Raw genomic sequence first — 15,840 nt, forward strand, 5'->3', positions numbered from 1 at the left:
TGGAAGTTAAATAATATTAATAGAAAGAGAGAGAGAGAGAGAGAGAGAGAGAGAGAGAGAGAGAGAGAGAGAGAGAGAGAGAGAGAGAGAGAGAAATAGAAGAAAAGAAAGAAGAAGAAGACAGCAACGTTTGGCATTGATTTATATGACAACATCCGAATGGACCCACACACAATAATCGACTTATTCGACTCACGCGTGGCGGAATCAATCGACGGTGATGGCGTGTGGACTAAATTGATTTTCTCGTTCCATGTTGAAAGCGTCCTCTTCTCTTTTGGTCCAGCATTACCAGACAGCAGTCAGCAACGTTCTCTCTTCCTTCACCTCATCATACTGCTTTCGACTAGAGTGCAGAAAAAAGAAGGACAAAGATAAGAAGAAGAAGAAGAAGAAGAAGAAGAAGAATATGATGATGATGAAAAGAAAGAATGAAAGAAAGAAATAGAAAGAGAGAAAAAGAAAGAGACAAAAAGAGAGAGAGAGAGAGAAAGAGAAGGAGAGAGGGTGGACAAATGAAGAAAAAGAAAAATAAAAAGAAAAAGAAAAAAAAGAAGTAGAAGAAGAAGAAGAAGAAGAAGAAGAAGACGTCGAGAGAGAACTGGCGAGAATGAAGAAGTCGGTAGAAGGAGGAGTAGGAGTAAGAGGAGGAGAAGGAGGAAAGGAGGAGGGGGAAGAAACGTGATGGCGATGGACGAAGAAGAAGAAGAAGTCGAAGAAGAAGGTGCAGAGCCACGCCGTAGGAATATTAAAGCTAACTCTCGCGTTCGCACTCTACCTTCTCTCTCTCTTTTCTTCTCTTCTTTTCTTTTCTCTCTTCTTTCTTTTCTCTGGTCTGCTGGCTCGCTTGTTTTCTCTTCTTTCGCTTCCTTTATTTTGTCAGCTCTCGCATCCGACGATTTCAGTCTCCTTTCTTCTTCTTCTTCTTCTTCTTCTTCTTCATCTACTTCTTCTTCTTCTTCTTCTTCTTCTTCTTTCTTCTTCGAGTCTGTCTTTTTCTCTATCTTTCTCTTTTACGTTTGTACGTGGTTGTATCTTTCTCTTTCTCTCTTTCTCTCTTTCTCTCTTTCTCTCTCTATCTCTGTCTTTCTCTGTCCTACTCGTTACTCGAAGCCTTTGTTCCGTCCCCGTTTCTCGATTCCCATCTTAAGCCGCTGTCACGGTCCGACGACAAAACGTCCGGCGACCAATCCGCGTGATTTCGTTGCCATCCTTTCGAGACGGATTTAAGGTCGCTTGGAATGGCCGTCGAATGAAAATGTATGTATATATGTATATATGGATGGAGATAGATGGATAGATCGATGGATGAATGGATGGATCGATGGATGGACGGATAGATGGATGGATGGGTCGATGGACTACTGATCGATGCATGAGATCTTTAGACTGTCAATAGATAATTGCTTTTGTTATTGAAATTTGTTGAATTTTGTTAGATTCTTTTTGTTTTCAATTTATTCTCTTATATCAATTGTGCTCGATTATGTTTTTTTTTTTTTTAATGTAAACATTGATTAGCTCATTTGAATATTTGTATTTAATGAATTCTTCTTTTTTTCTTAGAGATACTTTCGTTAAACGTTTGGATATATTAAAATTTAGTATTTATTTTTAGGTCAATTTGATTTGGATGTAATATGTGAAGTTAAAGAAGAAGAAAACAAGAAAAAAGAAAGAAAGAAAGAAAGAAAGAAAGAAATAGAGAGAAGATCGTCAGAAAGGATTATTTTCTTCATGATTTCTGATCCGGTGCCAAACGGCGTTAATGGAACAAGACCGGCAGCCGTCCGGTTTCAGTGCCGCTATTGCGCGCGTGCACGCGCGCGCTCTTGGAATAACCCTTCAAAATACTTTGGCGTAAATTTATCAGTGACGTCCGTCGAGTTGAAAAATATACCTACCTTCTCGTCTCTGCCATTTCTCGCTACTGCTTTTGCCTCCAAGACAACGTTATGATACTGGATTCGTCAAAATTAAATGAAAAAAATAAGAAAGACAAGAGAAAAGAAAAGAAAAAAAAAAAAAAGAACAAGAAGAAGAAGGTATTTTTATTATACTGATCACTTTTTAAATGTTCGAATAAAAAAGAAATAATTACTTAAATTATTTATTGACTTATTAATTTTAAAGGAACATAAAGAAAAAAGATTAGTAAGAAATATACTTATATAATTATGTAACACATATAAAACATAATAATACGGTAATATAAAAATGATAGTGTAATTGTAAAAGTTACAGAACGAAATGAAAATTGAAATGAGATTATGTTAATGCATATATATTTCTGTGTTTGTATGTACAGGTGGAAGCAGATTGATTACGCAATAGTTAACTCATAGATCAAACAGATTTATTAAACACACGAACGCACATTTACAAATGGTAATTCACGATCGATATGACTTGGACACCTTAACAAAACTAAAATAATATCGTAGTTATCGCATTATGTGTGAAGAACAAGAGGTATTACATTATTCGTTAATTACAAGATGAAAAAGATACATAATCAATAATACGATACAATATAAAACAAAACAATTTTTTAATATAATCAATATGAATACAGCTCTTTAAGATAAAAAAGAATAGAGAGAGAAAGAAAATAATATGTTATTATGAAGGTATAATTAAGACCATTAATCGTTGCGATCTCAAGTCGTCGCAATGTTGCACCAGAACAACCCATGAACCCTTAAAAAAAAGAAGAAAGAAGAAGAAAAAAGAACGAAAAAAAAAGAAATAAATAGGAAGAAGAGATAAAAGGGTGAGAGTGAGAAAGGGGGAGGATAATGGCGACGAGGTCGAAGAGGGTGAATATTCTTTTGAGGCAGCTTAACATCCAGCACACCACTTCGCATATTTAAAATGCAAATCCGTACGCCAATAAATCTCTCGTACATGGTTCGAGCGGTTTGTGCGAGGGAGAGAATCCCTCTTCTTCTTCTTCTTCTTCTTCTCCTTCTTCTTCTCCTCTTCTTCTTCTTATTTTTATTCTTATTCTTATTCTTATTCTTATTCTTATTCTTCTTTGGATCCTCTTTCGGATCCTTTATTTCTTGAGAGCGTCCTCCTCATCTCCAAGAGACGTCAGGATTCCTTCTCTCGCCGTGACCATTATTAACCCGCAGTTAATTGAATCGCCACGGCCTCATGCTCGAGAAATTTTTAAACGAGACTCCGTAATTCTTCAGAAAGAAAGAAAGAAAAGGAGAGAGAGAGAGAGAGAGAGAGAGAGAGAGAGAGAGAGAGAGAGAGATGATGATGAAACAATCGGATGACAAAGTTGAAAAAAAGTAAGCTTATCCACATAAAGAGAAAGAAAGAGAGAGAGAGAAAAAGTGGAATCTCTCAAAAAGTAACTTCTTTCGTTATAGTGTTCCCCTCTCTTCAGAAAATTGTATTTAATCCTGTATTTATGTACTGACATAATTTAGCTTTTTCAAGAAGCAAAACTCGAGATTGCGAACGTTTTATTATTCGCATATATCTGTCGACATATGTATATATTTATATAAGTTTATATATATAGGGTGAGTCATTAATTGTTTACTGATCTGAAAAAACAAAGAAAGAACCCTTTTTATATAGCAAAAATATTTAAACGCAAGTTCATTTATGTTTTAAACATCTTCTCTATTCATTATACTTGTTAATTCTATTAAAAATATTTTTTTTTTCATAAGTTCAGTATATAAATATAAATTCATGATCATGTGTATTTGAAATGATAATTATTAACACATTCTTTACATATATATATATATATATGTATATATATAATATATATAAGCGTATATAAGAATAATATATATAAATGTGTATATATATATATATATATATATATATATATATATATATATAAGAGCGAAGTCAGCTTTTCAGAAGCAAGAAAAGAATTGCATGACATTCCCAAAAGTTTCTTTAACACTGTATTTCTTTCTTTCTCTTTGCTCATATGACTATATGACCTTTCTGACCTCCTTGTAAAAGGCTGCATTAGTGACGTCACACAGTTCTGGTATACACAACTCGCCTACGACATAACCAACGCGCATACGCGAGAAAAGTGGCCGCAAGCATTCTCGAAAGCACGCGTATTAACGCGCTCACGAGCCTTGCTTCGTACTCTTTACGACGTGTAAATCACGAATATAAAACGCCAAGGATCTCCTCGTTCTCTCTCTCTCTCTCTCGCTCTCTCTCTCTCTCTCTGTCTCTCCCTTTCTCTCTTTCTCTCTCTCCTTTTTTCTCTCTTTCTTTTTTCTTTCTTTTCTTCTTTCTTTTTTTCTACCCTTCAAGTATTCGTCCATGCAATGAAGTGTCCACTCTAAACGTTTAGAGACAAAACATAATCCTTCTAAAATCAGCCAAATTGAATTTTTTCGTTGTAGTTCTTTATTTATTTATTTATTTTTTTTTTTTTTTTTTTTTATAGATAACTAGATTTTTTGAGATAAATTTTTAAGTAAAAACTTCTTGCAAAGTTATATATGGATTGATTTTCGAATGTTATCTTAATAGATAATAGGTATATATAGTATTAATACTATTATATGAATCTGTTTTTTTAATTTGATTCTATTTCTTTTTGCTCTTAGAAAAAACGCATCTCAACGAACGCGTTTCCGATTCTCCCGTCGTTGGAATGTTAGATCGAAGACAAAGTTACGCAACACATCCGAATTCTTTTCGAGCAAGGTCACAGATCTAGAACGTAGAGAAGAGGGCCTTTGACTTCTACGTGAATATCTTCGAAACAAAAAGATACGGGAGAGTGTGAATGTGAATGATAAAAAAAGCAAAAAAAAAAAAGAAAAAAGGAAAACGACGAAAAAAAGATAGAATAGAAAGAATTGATCTAATCGAGGAATCGAATGATCTCCATCGATCTCCATTTAAAAACAATGAATAGAATCTCATCCATTAAGAAAAAGGTGAATAAGAAAGGAGAAAAAAATCATTAAAAAAAAAGAAAAAAACAGGTAAACAAATATCTGTAAAATAACGTGATAAATATCCTACAATATATATGGTACCTGTCTAATGAAAGATCTAAATTTTGTTATGAAAAAAAAAAAAGAAAGAATAACAACAAATTACGAATCAATTACATATAATGAAACACCCTGTATATTGTAAAATATCAATATCAATATTATACTATAACAACTTTGAAATTATTCTGCTGTTTTAAGGTGGTACTAAATACCCAAAGATAAAGATTAGTAGAACGTAAAGATAAGTCCGAGAAACATCAACGATCAAGAGAGATGGACAGAAATAAAAATCAAGAAAGAAAGAGAGTAAGAGAGAGAGATAACAAGGTGAGAAATAAGAAGGAGAGAATAAAAGGATAAAAGTAGTGGGATAAGAAGACAGGGAAAAGATGTATCTCACAGAGAGGTATACTACAAGGCGTGTCTTGGTTGGGTAGTATGTTGGCTACTCAACTCAAAGTAAAGGCGATTACGTCAAATCAAGACTCCATACGAGAGGATTTTTAACCCTAACGCCCTTTTCTCTTCTTCCTCTTTGCAAAGTATACAGATACAACTTTTACATACATTGTAACTACTGTTGAGATCCCATTGAAACGTACATAGGATGCAAGAAGAAACGATCTTGAGACCTGGCTAAAGGTCTCTGGCTACTATATATCGAGATACTTTAACCTTTCCGTATGCTTAATACAAGAGTATAATCACAATACGACTCGTTTTTTCTTTTTCTCTTTTTTAAATAACCCTAACGTTTGATATCAATATTTATACTTTTTGATAAATAATTACAAAAATAAAAAATAATATTCACAAAGAGCATTATCATCGACGATGTTTCATTAAACATTATTCTTTCTTTCCAGGTCATCTTTCGTCGACCGAAGGCAAAGAATTATAAAAAATAAGAAAGACGACGAAGACGCGATAACAAATCATCATTTCCATCCGTTGTAACGTCGTAGGTACGTAGCAAGTTGAAAGAGAGAGAGAGAGAGAGAGAGAGAGAGAGTCGAGTTAATTACAACCTAACGTACACAACTTCACATTATATCCATGTACCCTCTCTCTTTCTTTCTCTCTCTCTCTTTTCCTCCCCCTCTCTTACTCTCTTTGTAAAAGGAGTTTTACTGTCAGTGTGAGAGAATAAGAAAAAGAAAAAGAGGAGGAGAAGAAGAAGAGGTGGAGGAAGGAAAGAATGATTTCAGGATCAGTGGGGGGTTGCTCAGAAAAGAGGAGGGCATCGCAAGATTCGACGATTTTAATCTCTCCTCTTCTGATATCCTCCTCCTTGGTACACCTCCTGGAGGCTTCTGCAAACCTGTCCTCTTTTAACAGCCAAGCTTGTCCTCTTTCTCTCTCTCTCTCTCTCTCTCTCTCTCTTCCTTCTTATTCTTATTCTTATTCTTTTTATTCTTCAACGTAACTCATCCTCTTCCTACTTCGACTCCTCCTCTTCCTCCTCATCCTCCTCCACCTCCACCTCCTCCTCTTCTACCTCTCCCTCTTCCACCTTCTTCTTCGTCTCTTTTCTTCTCTTTCTTCTTCTCATCCTCCTCCCCTTTCTCGCCGTTTCGAACGCTATTACGTGCAACGGCTACCGGCACGAAGCCAACCAACAGCAGGACTACCGATCTCTTCAGCCAAGAACTTCCAACCTCCCCTCTCATCCCATGCCACCCCCTACCTCCCCTCCTCCATGCTATCTCCCTCCCGCCCAAGAGAAGGGAACTTACAATTAGGCAATTTAAATCAACAGTTCCGATCTCCGACGTTGACGTCGATTACCATTTTTCGTATTAGCACCGGTCACCCTTCACCCTCCCTTACCTTATCCCCTCTTCCCTCCCCTTTCTCTCTCTTCTCGCCCCCTTAAGAAAAGAGGAGGATGGGCTTTACGAACTCGAGCTCCCTGTATTTCTTTCTTGCCTACCGAGATACTCCTCTTCGTGCCTTCAATCTCTTCTGCCTCGCCACAAGGTGATATTTTTTTGCTTTTTCTTTAGAAAAGATTTTCAATGTAAATAATTGAATTATTTCTTCCTCTTTTTTTTTTCTTGTTCTTCTATTTCTTCGTCTTCTTCTTCTTCTTCTTCTTCTTCTTCTTCTTTTTTTTTTTTTTTTTTTTTTTGGTTGTTTTTCAGATATCTAACATAATCACGATGAAAAATGATGCGGATAATTAATGAATTAATTAAGTTTAAAAACGATAATCAGATTTTGATTAATGTTAGATAATATTATGGGACGTAGAAGGATCTGTAATCTTCAGAACGATCACCTCTCAAACAGGATGAAATAACAAATATCTCTCGATGATTAACTATCTTTCAGCGGGACACTTAAATTACATCCATTTTCTTCGAGAATAATAATGACAATAATAGTAACGACAACAATAATAACAATAATAATAATAATAATAAGGATAAGTAAATCGCCTGCAGTATTACCTACAAACAAACAAACTAGAACTCGCATTATTGTACCTTGTAAAGAAATTACACATTGAGTATCTGGTTTCTTGAAATCTTAAGCTAGAAGGGTTTACAAAAGTAAACAAAAAAGGATACGAGAAGGATGTAATAAAGTTACTGAATAAAGGATATTATCGTGCATATATCGATTGAAATATAAGGAAGGATCGAAGCTTATATCCTTTCTCTGAAGTTAGAGAGAAAAGGCCTGAAGGTAAAGTCGTTGTTCACTATGTTTATATTCACCGTTGGTGTGTATCTCTATTCGATGGCCTACTCCTCCTCCTCCTCCTCCTTCTCCATCTTCTCTTCCTCTTCCTCTTCCTCCTCTTTCTTCTTCTCCATCTCCATCTTCTCTTCCTCTTCCTCCTTCTCCTCCTCTTCCTTCACCTTCTTCCTGTTTTGCTTCCATTTTCCCGGAGATCTCGTTCTGTTCTTCATTTTCTGAATCCTGCCAGGCAGTGGTCAACAACACACACCGGTTGTGCTGCTGCTCTTACTCTCCCTTTTCTTTACTCTCTATTTCTTCTTCTCCGGTTCACTTTCTCTCCGGTTCCGCATCTCTCCCTACTCTTTCTCTTTTCTTCCTTTTTGTCTTCTCTCTCTCTCTCTCTCTCTCTCTTGCTTACTTACTCTCTCTGTCTCTTTTTCTCACTGTCCATCTGTCTATCTCTTTCCGTCTCTTGTAGCTAAACAGTAACGAGTAGGTGAAGCAAGAAGAGATCCGGGATGATTTGTAAAGTTACACTCTCAGCTTACATATGTCTCGCTCTCTTTCCCTCGCTTCCTCTCTCTCTCTCTCTCTCTCTCTCTCTCTCTCTCTCTCTCTGTCTCTCTCTCTTTCTCTGTCTCTCTTCTTAATATTTGTTAGATTCATTGAAGAGTTAACGATGATCCCTTTTTTTTATTTATATATACATGTATATATATGTACTATTACAGATTTGCATAATATATGTATATCTGAAACGACTTCTTTTATATAATAATCGATGAATATTACTTTTAATAACCTTCTCCTCTTTTTTTCGTTATGAACAGGCAAGAAGAAGAAGAAAAAGAAAAAGAAAGAAGAAGAAGAAAAGAAAAGGAAAAAGAAGTCGAAGAAGAAGAAAAAGAAAAAAAAAAAAGGAAAAGGAGTCGAAGAAGTTTTTGTCACGAATTGGATGAAGAAAATAAGAAATATAAAGGGAGAGTGTTGCATCAAGAGGACCTTGACATCGAGTGGTTATCAGCTTGCTTTCTTCAACACTACGCCATTCTCCTCCTCCTCCACCTCCACGTCCACCTCTTTCTCCTCTTTAGAGAAGAAACGACGCTTTGGAGTAGCCACACGTGCACGTTCGCGTCGAAAGTCGATGCACACACGTTGCATCGTACTACGCTTACCATACTGTACCATTACTACACCCTGAATCTTGTGATGAGGAGGTGAGGGAGGAGAGGAAGAAAAAGAGGAGGAGTTCAGAAAGAGAGAGAGAGAGATGAACAAACTGGAAGAAGAAGAAATGGTGGGGGGGAAAGGGAGAGAGCGGTTTTGCCCCTTTTGCCAGTTCTGCCTTTTTTTCTCGTCCTCTTCTTTCCTCATCCACCATCCTCTCCTCTTCCTCCCCCTCCCCCTCCCCTTCTCCTCCTCCTTCTCCTCCTCTTCTTCTTCCTCCTACTCCTCACACTCTTCTTCGCCATCCTTGCTGTAAGACAGGGACGGACCGACAAGAATGACAAGAAAGAAATTTTACATATTTCTTTGCTTAAATTTAATTTGATATTTTCTAATATATATTATATCATACGTCATTATATAATCTATATCTACAGAGATAGAAAGGTAATTATTTTATTTGGTAAAAGTAACTTGCTTTTGTAACGCTATGAAATTCTATAATAATTATCTATGTTTTGTATAGATAAATCATACGCATAGGTATATAGAATGATTTATATTTTATATACTTGTAAATGTTTCATGAAATTATTTAATCGATTAACAGTCGGAAATATTTTTAAGCGTTCGATTATATACAGATATTTATAACACATTTTTACAATTACTTTTTATTATCTATTATTAATTCTGAAAACTCATATATATACACGCACACACACATACATATATATATATATATTTTTTTCTTTATAGAAGAAAAAAAGAAGAATTTGTAAAACGGTAAATCTACTGGTCTCTACTTTCCATTACTTGAGTCGTCCTGACCGCGTCACCTCCTTCTAGAGAACCACAAAGTCATCCCAGCCCAGTTGTTGTATTCCAAGTCTCATCTTGACACTTCTCCCTTTCTATACCATGGAGGATTTATCATCACGCATTATCGATAACGATTATAACGTGCCTCTTTATAGAACGATAGGAATTATTTGCGAAGAACACAAAGATGGCATATATGTACATATGTCAATATTTTAAATATATTATATAGGGTGAGTCGAGTAAAACTATGTACAATATTATTTAATAACAAAAAATATTTTTAACAGATGGAACTGAGAAACATATTATATAAATATATTATGCGTTACATATATATATCATTATTTTAATATTATATACAATACAAGATGGATCAAATAAAACTAGATACAGTATTAATAGCTACAAAGATGACACAAATATATTACACAGAGTGAGTCAAATAAATCAAGATTAAATATTATTGAACGGTGTAAACTATGTTTTTAATAGAAATATGTATTTTAATTTTCAGACATTTGTTTTATATATATATATATATATATATATATATATATATTCGTCTGATGAAAATGAAGATAACTAAAATGACACCGTTGTAGCTGTTATACGTTTAACGTTCATGAAGATCCGTTACACTTGACTCTACTTTTCATTGGCTTCTTCTCCATATCCCTCTTCTACATAGAACGAATTTAACTTGAACGACAGGCAGGTGACGAGTCGAATTACGGAAGTCATTGAAGTACTGTGGTTATGAATGTACAAGTTACACGTCTCTAGAAAGAGAAAGAGAGAAATGGAAGAGGTGCCACAACCACATCCTTCGTTACACCCGGCTTTGCGTTTTCTTCGCTACACGAGAGGAGATTTCTTTTGATATTCTCCTTTTTATCTCCGATTTTATCCTCTATGGATATCTCCACTACTAAACGATTTGATGAAAGCAAAATTGATTGATGTGAGTTATATCAATTATTTTTATTATCATAAAAATATTCTATTTCAAATATCATCGAACAATTACTTTTATTAAAAGGAAAATTGCTCAAATAAGTGAAAAGAGTCAAGGGGGCTTGTGCAAAATTAATTTAATAATTTTTTTTATATACAAACGAATGATAATTTTGAAGGATCTACAATAAGTATAGGATATTGTTTATAATAGATATAACGATGCGTGAAAAAAAGTCAAAGGATTTTTTCCAATTAATTTAATAATTATTTACATTAGTGAACGATAATTTTCAATTAATAATCAACAAATAAATGAAGGATTTTATCAATGAAAAAAGGAAACGAACTAAGTAATAATAGTAATAATAGTAAATGAAGAGAAAATGAGTCTTTTAAAAATTAAATTAAAGAGCATTAAATCAGCGTACTCTGGCGATTGAAAAAGAAAAAGAAGAAACATTGACCAATCTTTTTTCCAATCGTTTCATACCAATTTATCTGTTACAAAGCGTTAGGACTATAATGTATCTCTCTTTGATCTTTTATTTCTGTACTTAACAAAACCGGTAATTACCGTAATGCGGCGACTCGCCTTAACCGTCCGTAATTTGCATGCCGACCTTTGATCGCGTCATATATTCCTGGCGATGCATTCGATAGCGTGGTAACTATTTTCCCCGTTTACGAATTAACGTAATTGCATCTATGGAGAGTATAAAAATTTCTTCTCTTAGTGAAATTGTTTACGTGAACGCGTACATGAAATAGTGAAAAAAAATTATAATCCTTTTTCTATTCGATAAAATCAAAATAAGATTATTTTATTACTCTATAATAGATAGAAAAAGAAGATAATAATAATAATAATAATAATAATAATAAGAAGAAGAAGAAGAAGAAGAAGAAAATAAAATAAAAAGATACTAAAACAATAATCAAATTTCAATAATCGCTGAAATCAATATAAACTTATATTAATGAAAACAAAATGCATTAAGTTCGTTCTCTAAATAATCAATTTATGTAATAATATTTTTACAGATGGAGAGGATCTCAATTTCATTTATTATTAAATTTTTCAAGAGATGATTTGGAAATAAGACAAAATTTATAGAAACACGATGTGATGCACTGCTATGAGGATGAAGAATAATAGAAAAAAAAAGAAAAGATAAAACCAAAAGAAAACAAAAAATAAACAAAAACGTTGGGCCAAAGTTTCAATCGGATAAGGACCGAACGAAATAAGTTCAACACTTCGTATCTCGCGTTGCTTGAGCGAGATCAATTACATGGGTCGTTCCTTTTCTTCAGGTCCGATCGGTGTATGTATCTGCTTCTTGCTTGCTAGCTCTGCGTCCCTCGTCTTCGATCGAACTTGAAGTCGAACTCGTTCTCGACAAGAGAGTAACATGAAGATGCGAAGTAACCGGTGCTTCTTCGATACGTTTGCATTGAATAAAAACGAAAAGAAATAGAAACAGAAAAAAAAAAAACGAAAAAGAAGGAAAAGAACCAGGAAGATGACTGATGAAAAAATAATCGAAAAAAAAAAAACCGATGCAACAGTAGAAGATTAAAGAACGTCGTTAGAACGTCAGTCTCCTAACTGACCTTGAAAATGTGAAGAACGTCAAAATAGTTAAACAAAAAATTCTAAGGAACAAAATTGAAACTTGGGTATATATTATAGATCACGCAATCGATTTTCTTGAGAAACATCCATATCGTCGTGAGAGTTCTTGAAATAGAGCTTGCTAATTTAACAAACATTCAATTATGTTAAAACATTTTTATAAAAAACTGTTCAGAACTTATTCTATGAATGACACGAACGAACTTCTTCCGAAATTTTTTTTTACTCATATTCGTGAAATTTCGATCGAACGATGAATGAATCGACGACGACGATAACGAAAGGTTACAGAAAAAAAAAAAAAGAATAGAAAGAAAAAAATAAGAAGAAAAAGTGTAATCGTTTAATAGCTCATTTCTATCTTGTGCTAAAAATTATTGAGACTAGTGTTCTGATCAAAAATCCGTGTCAGTCGGCATAAGGCACGAAGGTTTGCACCTTACATCCCTGGAGTCTCTTCTTCTTTTTCTTCTTCTTCTTCTTCTTCTTCTTCTACTCTTTCGTCTTCTTCTTTTACTATACCTATATATATATATGTGTGTGTATATATACATATATATATACACATATATATGTGTATATATATATATATACACACACATATCTCTTTCTCTCTTTCTCTCTGTCTTTTCTCCTCTACCCTCTCAAGCAATCCAACGACCTATCCTTTTCCGTTTGCCCTGAGGGCCCGTTTTCTTCCTCCTTTTTCTTCCTTAGACCCGTTGCTCTCTTTGTATGGCGTCACGGTTGCTCTTGTTGCTGCTCACATTCTCTCTCTCTCTCTCTCTCTATCTCTCTCTTCTTTCTCATTCTCTCTTTTTCTCTCTTTCTTTAAGAAGTAAGAAAGAAAGAGAGAGAGAGAAAATATGGTCCTCTTCGAGAGATGTTCCCTCTTCAGTTCCTCTCTCGTACGCTCATCCAGTTCTTTTCCTTTCTCTCTCTTTCTTTCTCTCTCTCTCTCTCTCTCTCTCTCTCTCTAGATCGACCAGTTGCTCCTTTTGTTTTCATTAGTATGAGTGAGTGAGAGAACAAGTGAGAGAAAGAGAGAAAGAGAGATGGTGGCTATTGAAGAGGGACTGGAAGGACTGAAAGAGTACACAAAAGAGAGAGAGAGAGAAAAAGAGAGAGAGAGGGAACACAGTTGAGCGAAGCGTGTCTCGACACGCGAGATGCTGGATCGGATTCGACCCACGGATCCGGATTCACGAAAGTCTCGATCTCTTGGATCATTCTCCTCGGTTCCTTTTTCTTGTTCTTTTTCTTTCTTTTTTTTTTCTTTTTTTTTTTTTTACTTGTCTTTTTTTTCTTTTCTTTTCTTTTCTTTCCTTCGATATGACGTTGACAGAAAAAGGTGGTTCTCTCTCTCTCTCTCTCTCTCTCTCTCTCTCTCTCTCTCTCTCTCTCTATTTTTTTTTTAAACTGATCAGAAATATTCAATTTATAAGCATATTTTGTGAGAACATGTTAGATTCGTATATTAGGGTTCGATCGTGTCATCAAAATGATCTTGAACAAATTTTTATTTAATTTACATAAAGAAAAAGATGGGATTCACTATTATGATCATTATTTATTAATATCTTAAGTAGGATTTAATTGCTTGTTTTAATAATGATATTGAACAAATGTTCATTTGCTTAAACAAAAAAAGAAATGTCACGTTTTGAACAATATTATTCGGTATTATCCTGTGAAGGTATTTTGATCAACTTTTTACTGATATCAAATTTTTTTTTAACAGATACAGAAATGTCGATTAAAGATCAATAAAAGTGATTAGTCTAACAAGAAAAAAAAAAAAAAAAGAAAGAAAGAAAGAAAAGGAAAAGAAAAGGAGATACAGAAACGTAAGTAATTAAAAAACTTAATATCCCTTCTCTTCGTTCAAACTTAACTTTCTAATTAACAAATGTCAGGATCATCAGAAATCCTTCAAAGTACACTTGATCAATCAAATCCATCATAATTACTAATTACCATGTTGAAAAACATATTGAAATAAGAAAGAGATTCCCAAACGATATTATTTTATTTTTATTCTGTCACACAGAGAAACAAACGTGGCACAACACAGCTGAATTTGCTTTGGGCCCTGATGGTGTGTATAGTACCAAGGCAAGATCGTGAGCATCGAACAGGAGAAGAGCTAGGGGAACCGGTTTAATCTTATAAATTTGCGATCGAATGATCTCTTAAGAAAGAAAGAGAAAGAGAAGATTTCGCACACTCACCTAGTTTTCTACCCCCTTTAGCCTGCTGGTCCCATCTTCCTTTCGCGTTACCATTTACGGCTTCACTGAATCCACGTGGTTATCGTGTTTTCCTTTTCTCAGTCTTTCTCTCTCTCTCTCTCTCTCTCTCTCTGTCTGTCTGTCTCTCTGTCTCTCATTCTTTTCGAATCTCTCTTTCTCTTTCTTACTTCTTGAGTACTCGACACGGAGTCTTCGAAGTTACCAAGCGATTCTCGAGTACGAGTTAACCACCTCGTTTCACCACTAGACTTTTCTTCTCTCTCTCTTTCTCTTTCTCTCTGTATGTATGTTCTCTCTGTATGTCTGTCTCTGTCTATCCCTCTCTCTCTCTCTCTCTCTTTTTTTGCTTTTTATTTCTTCCTTTCTTTATTTCCTTTCTCTCCACCCGCCAAATCGTAAATTCAGGCGACTCGTAAATTGTTACTCCTTTTTCCCTCTACCTACCTTTCGTTTCCTCTCAAATACCCCTCTTCTTGCCTTCTTAAAAGAGAAAGAGAAAGAGAAAGAGAGAGATGAAACATAGAAGTCATGAGGTTTTGTGGTATCACTGTGGTATACATATTTATGCATTGTATTTATCACATTGCATTTAACTCTAATTTCTTGCATATTCTCTACCTTATGAAATCTTTACCTTTCTTCTTCTGTGTGTGTGTGTGTGTATAAATATATATTATTATATATATGTCAGATTAAATAATCTAATCAGAACGTTCACAGTGAACATTTCTATTCATTATACTCTATCTCTTGCATCCTTTTAGAGGGTACGAGTCAATATCAATGAAGTTGTAAGCAGTCTACTACCTCTTATCTATTCAAAGATATCAAGACTTTGAGAATATAAGGAAAGAGAAAGAAGGAAGATAGAGATTACAAGAAGAGAATATTGGGGGAGGATGGACCATTTAAAATTCTAATTTCCATAAAATAAAAACATCGATAAGTGTTTAAAATTGAGTTCATTAATGTCACGTCTCTATTATCAGAATATCTTTTAACTTGATCTCAATTGGAATTTCACCATGAGATTTAGTTGAACTATGTAATGTCCGGGTATGGTAAAGAGGGTTCGAGAGAAAACGATCGAGAAATTTCAATTCATCTGCTTAGCACGTCGTTGCATTTTCTCTCCATAATTTACGATCATATAAGTATAGGAGACGGTTTATGGGAGAAGGGATGATACAAAATTCATATCACGTTGGTTTAGTATGGATGGGGAAGACTCTGCGTTGGAGGGTTGACGATACTCAACTTGAATGTCAAGTTTTCTTGATGAGAAACAGAGAGCATTGCATTTGCA

The 15,840-nt window shown here is 34.6% G+C and overlaps 1 long non-coding RNA gene across 1 annotated transcript in view; it reads left to right on the plus strand.

Moving 5' to 3' along the window:
• LOC122635222 overlaps window positions 1–15,490 on the plus strand; it is an 18,479-nt gene extending 2,989 nt beyond the window's left edge. Inside the window, exons 2-15 of the long non-coding RNA XR_006328609.1 lie at window positions 1,619–2,045; window positions 2,309–2,472; window positions 2,576–2,819; window positions 4,608–4,943; window positions 5,205–5,648; window positions 5,873–5,964; window positions 7,241–7,697; window positions 8,525–9,311; window positions 9,624–9,919; window positions 9,977–10,122; window positions 10,204–10,650; window positions 11,688–12,326; window positions 14,024–14,129; window positions 14,333–15,490. This is a non-coding gene — a long non-coding RNA (uncharacterized LOC122635222). The remainder of the gene's footprint in view (window positions 1–1,618; window positions 2,046–2,308; window positions 2,473–2,575; window positions 2,820–4,607; window positions 4,944–5,204; window positions 5,649–5,872; window positions 5,965–7,240; window positions 7,698–8,524; window positions 9,312–9,623; window positions 9,920–9,976; window positions 10,123–10,203; window positions 10,651–11,687; window positions 12,327–14,023; window positions 14,130–14,332) is intronic.
• The last annotated feature ends 350 nt before the right edge of the window (window positions 15,491–15,840 follow it).

This window comes from Vespula pensylvanica, chromosome 17, assembly GCF_014466175.1.
Source record: "Vespula pensylvanica isolate Volc-1 chromosome 17, ASM1446617v1, whole genome shotgun sequence".
NCBI classification, from domain to species: domain Eukaryota; kingdom Metazoa; phylum Arthropoda; class Insecta; order Hymenoptera; family Vespidae; genus Vespula; species Vespula pensylvanica.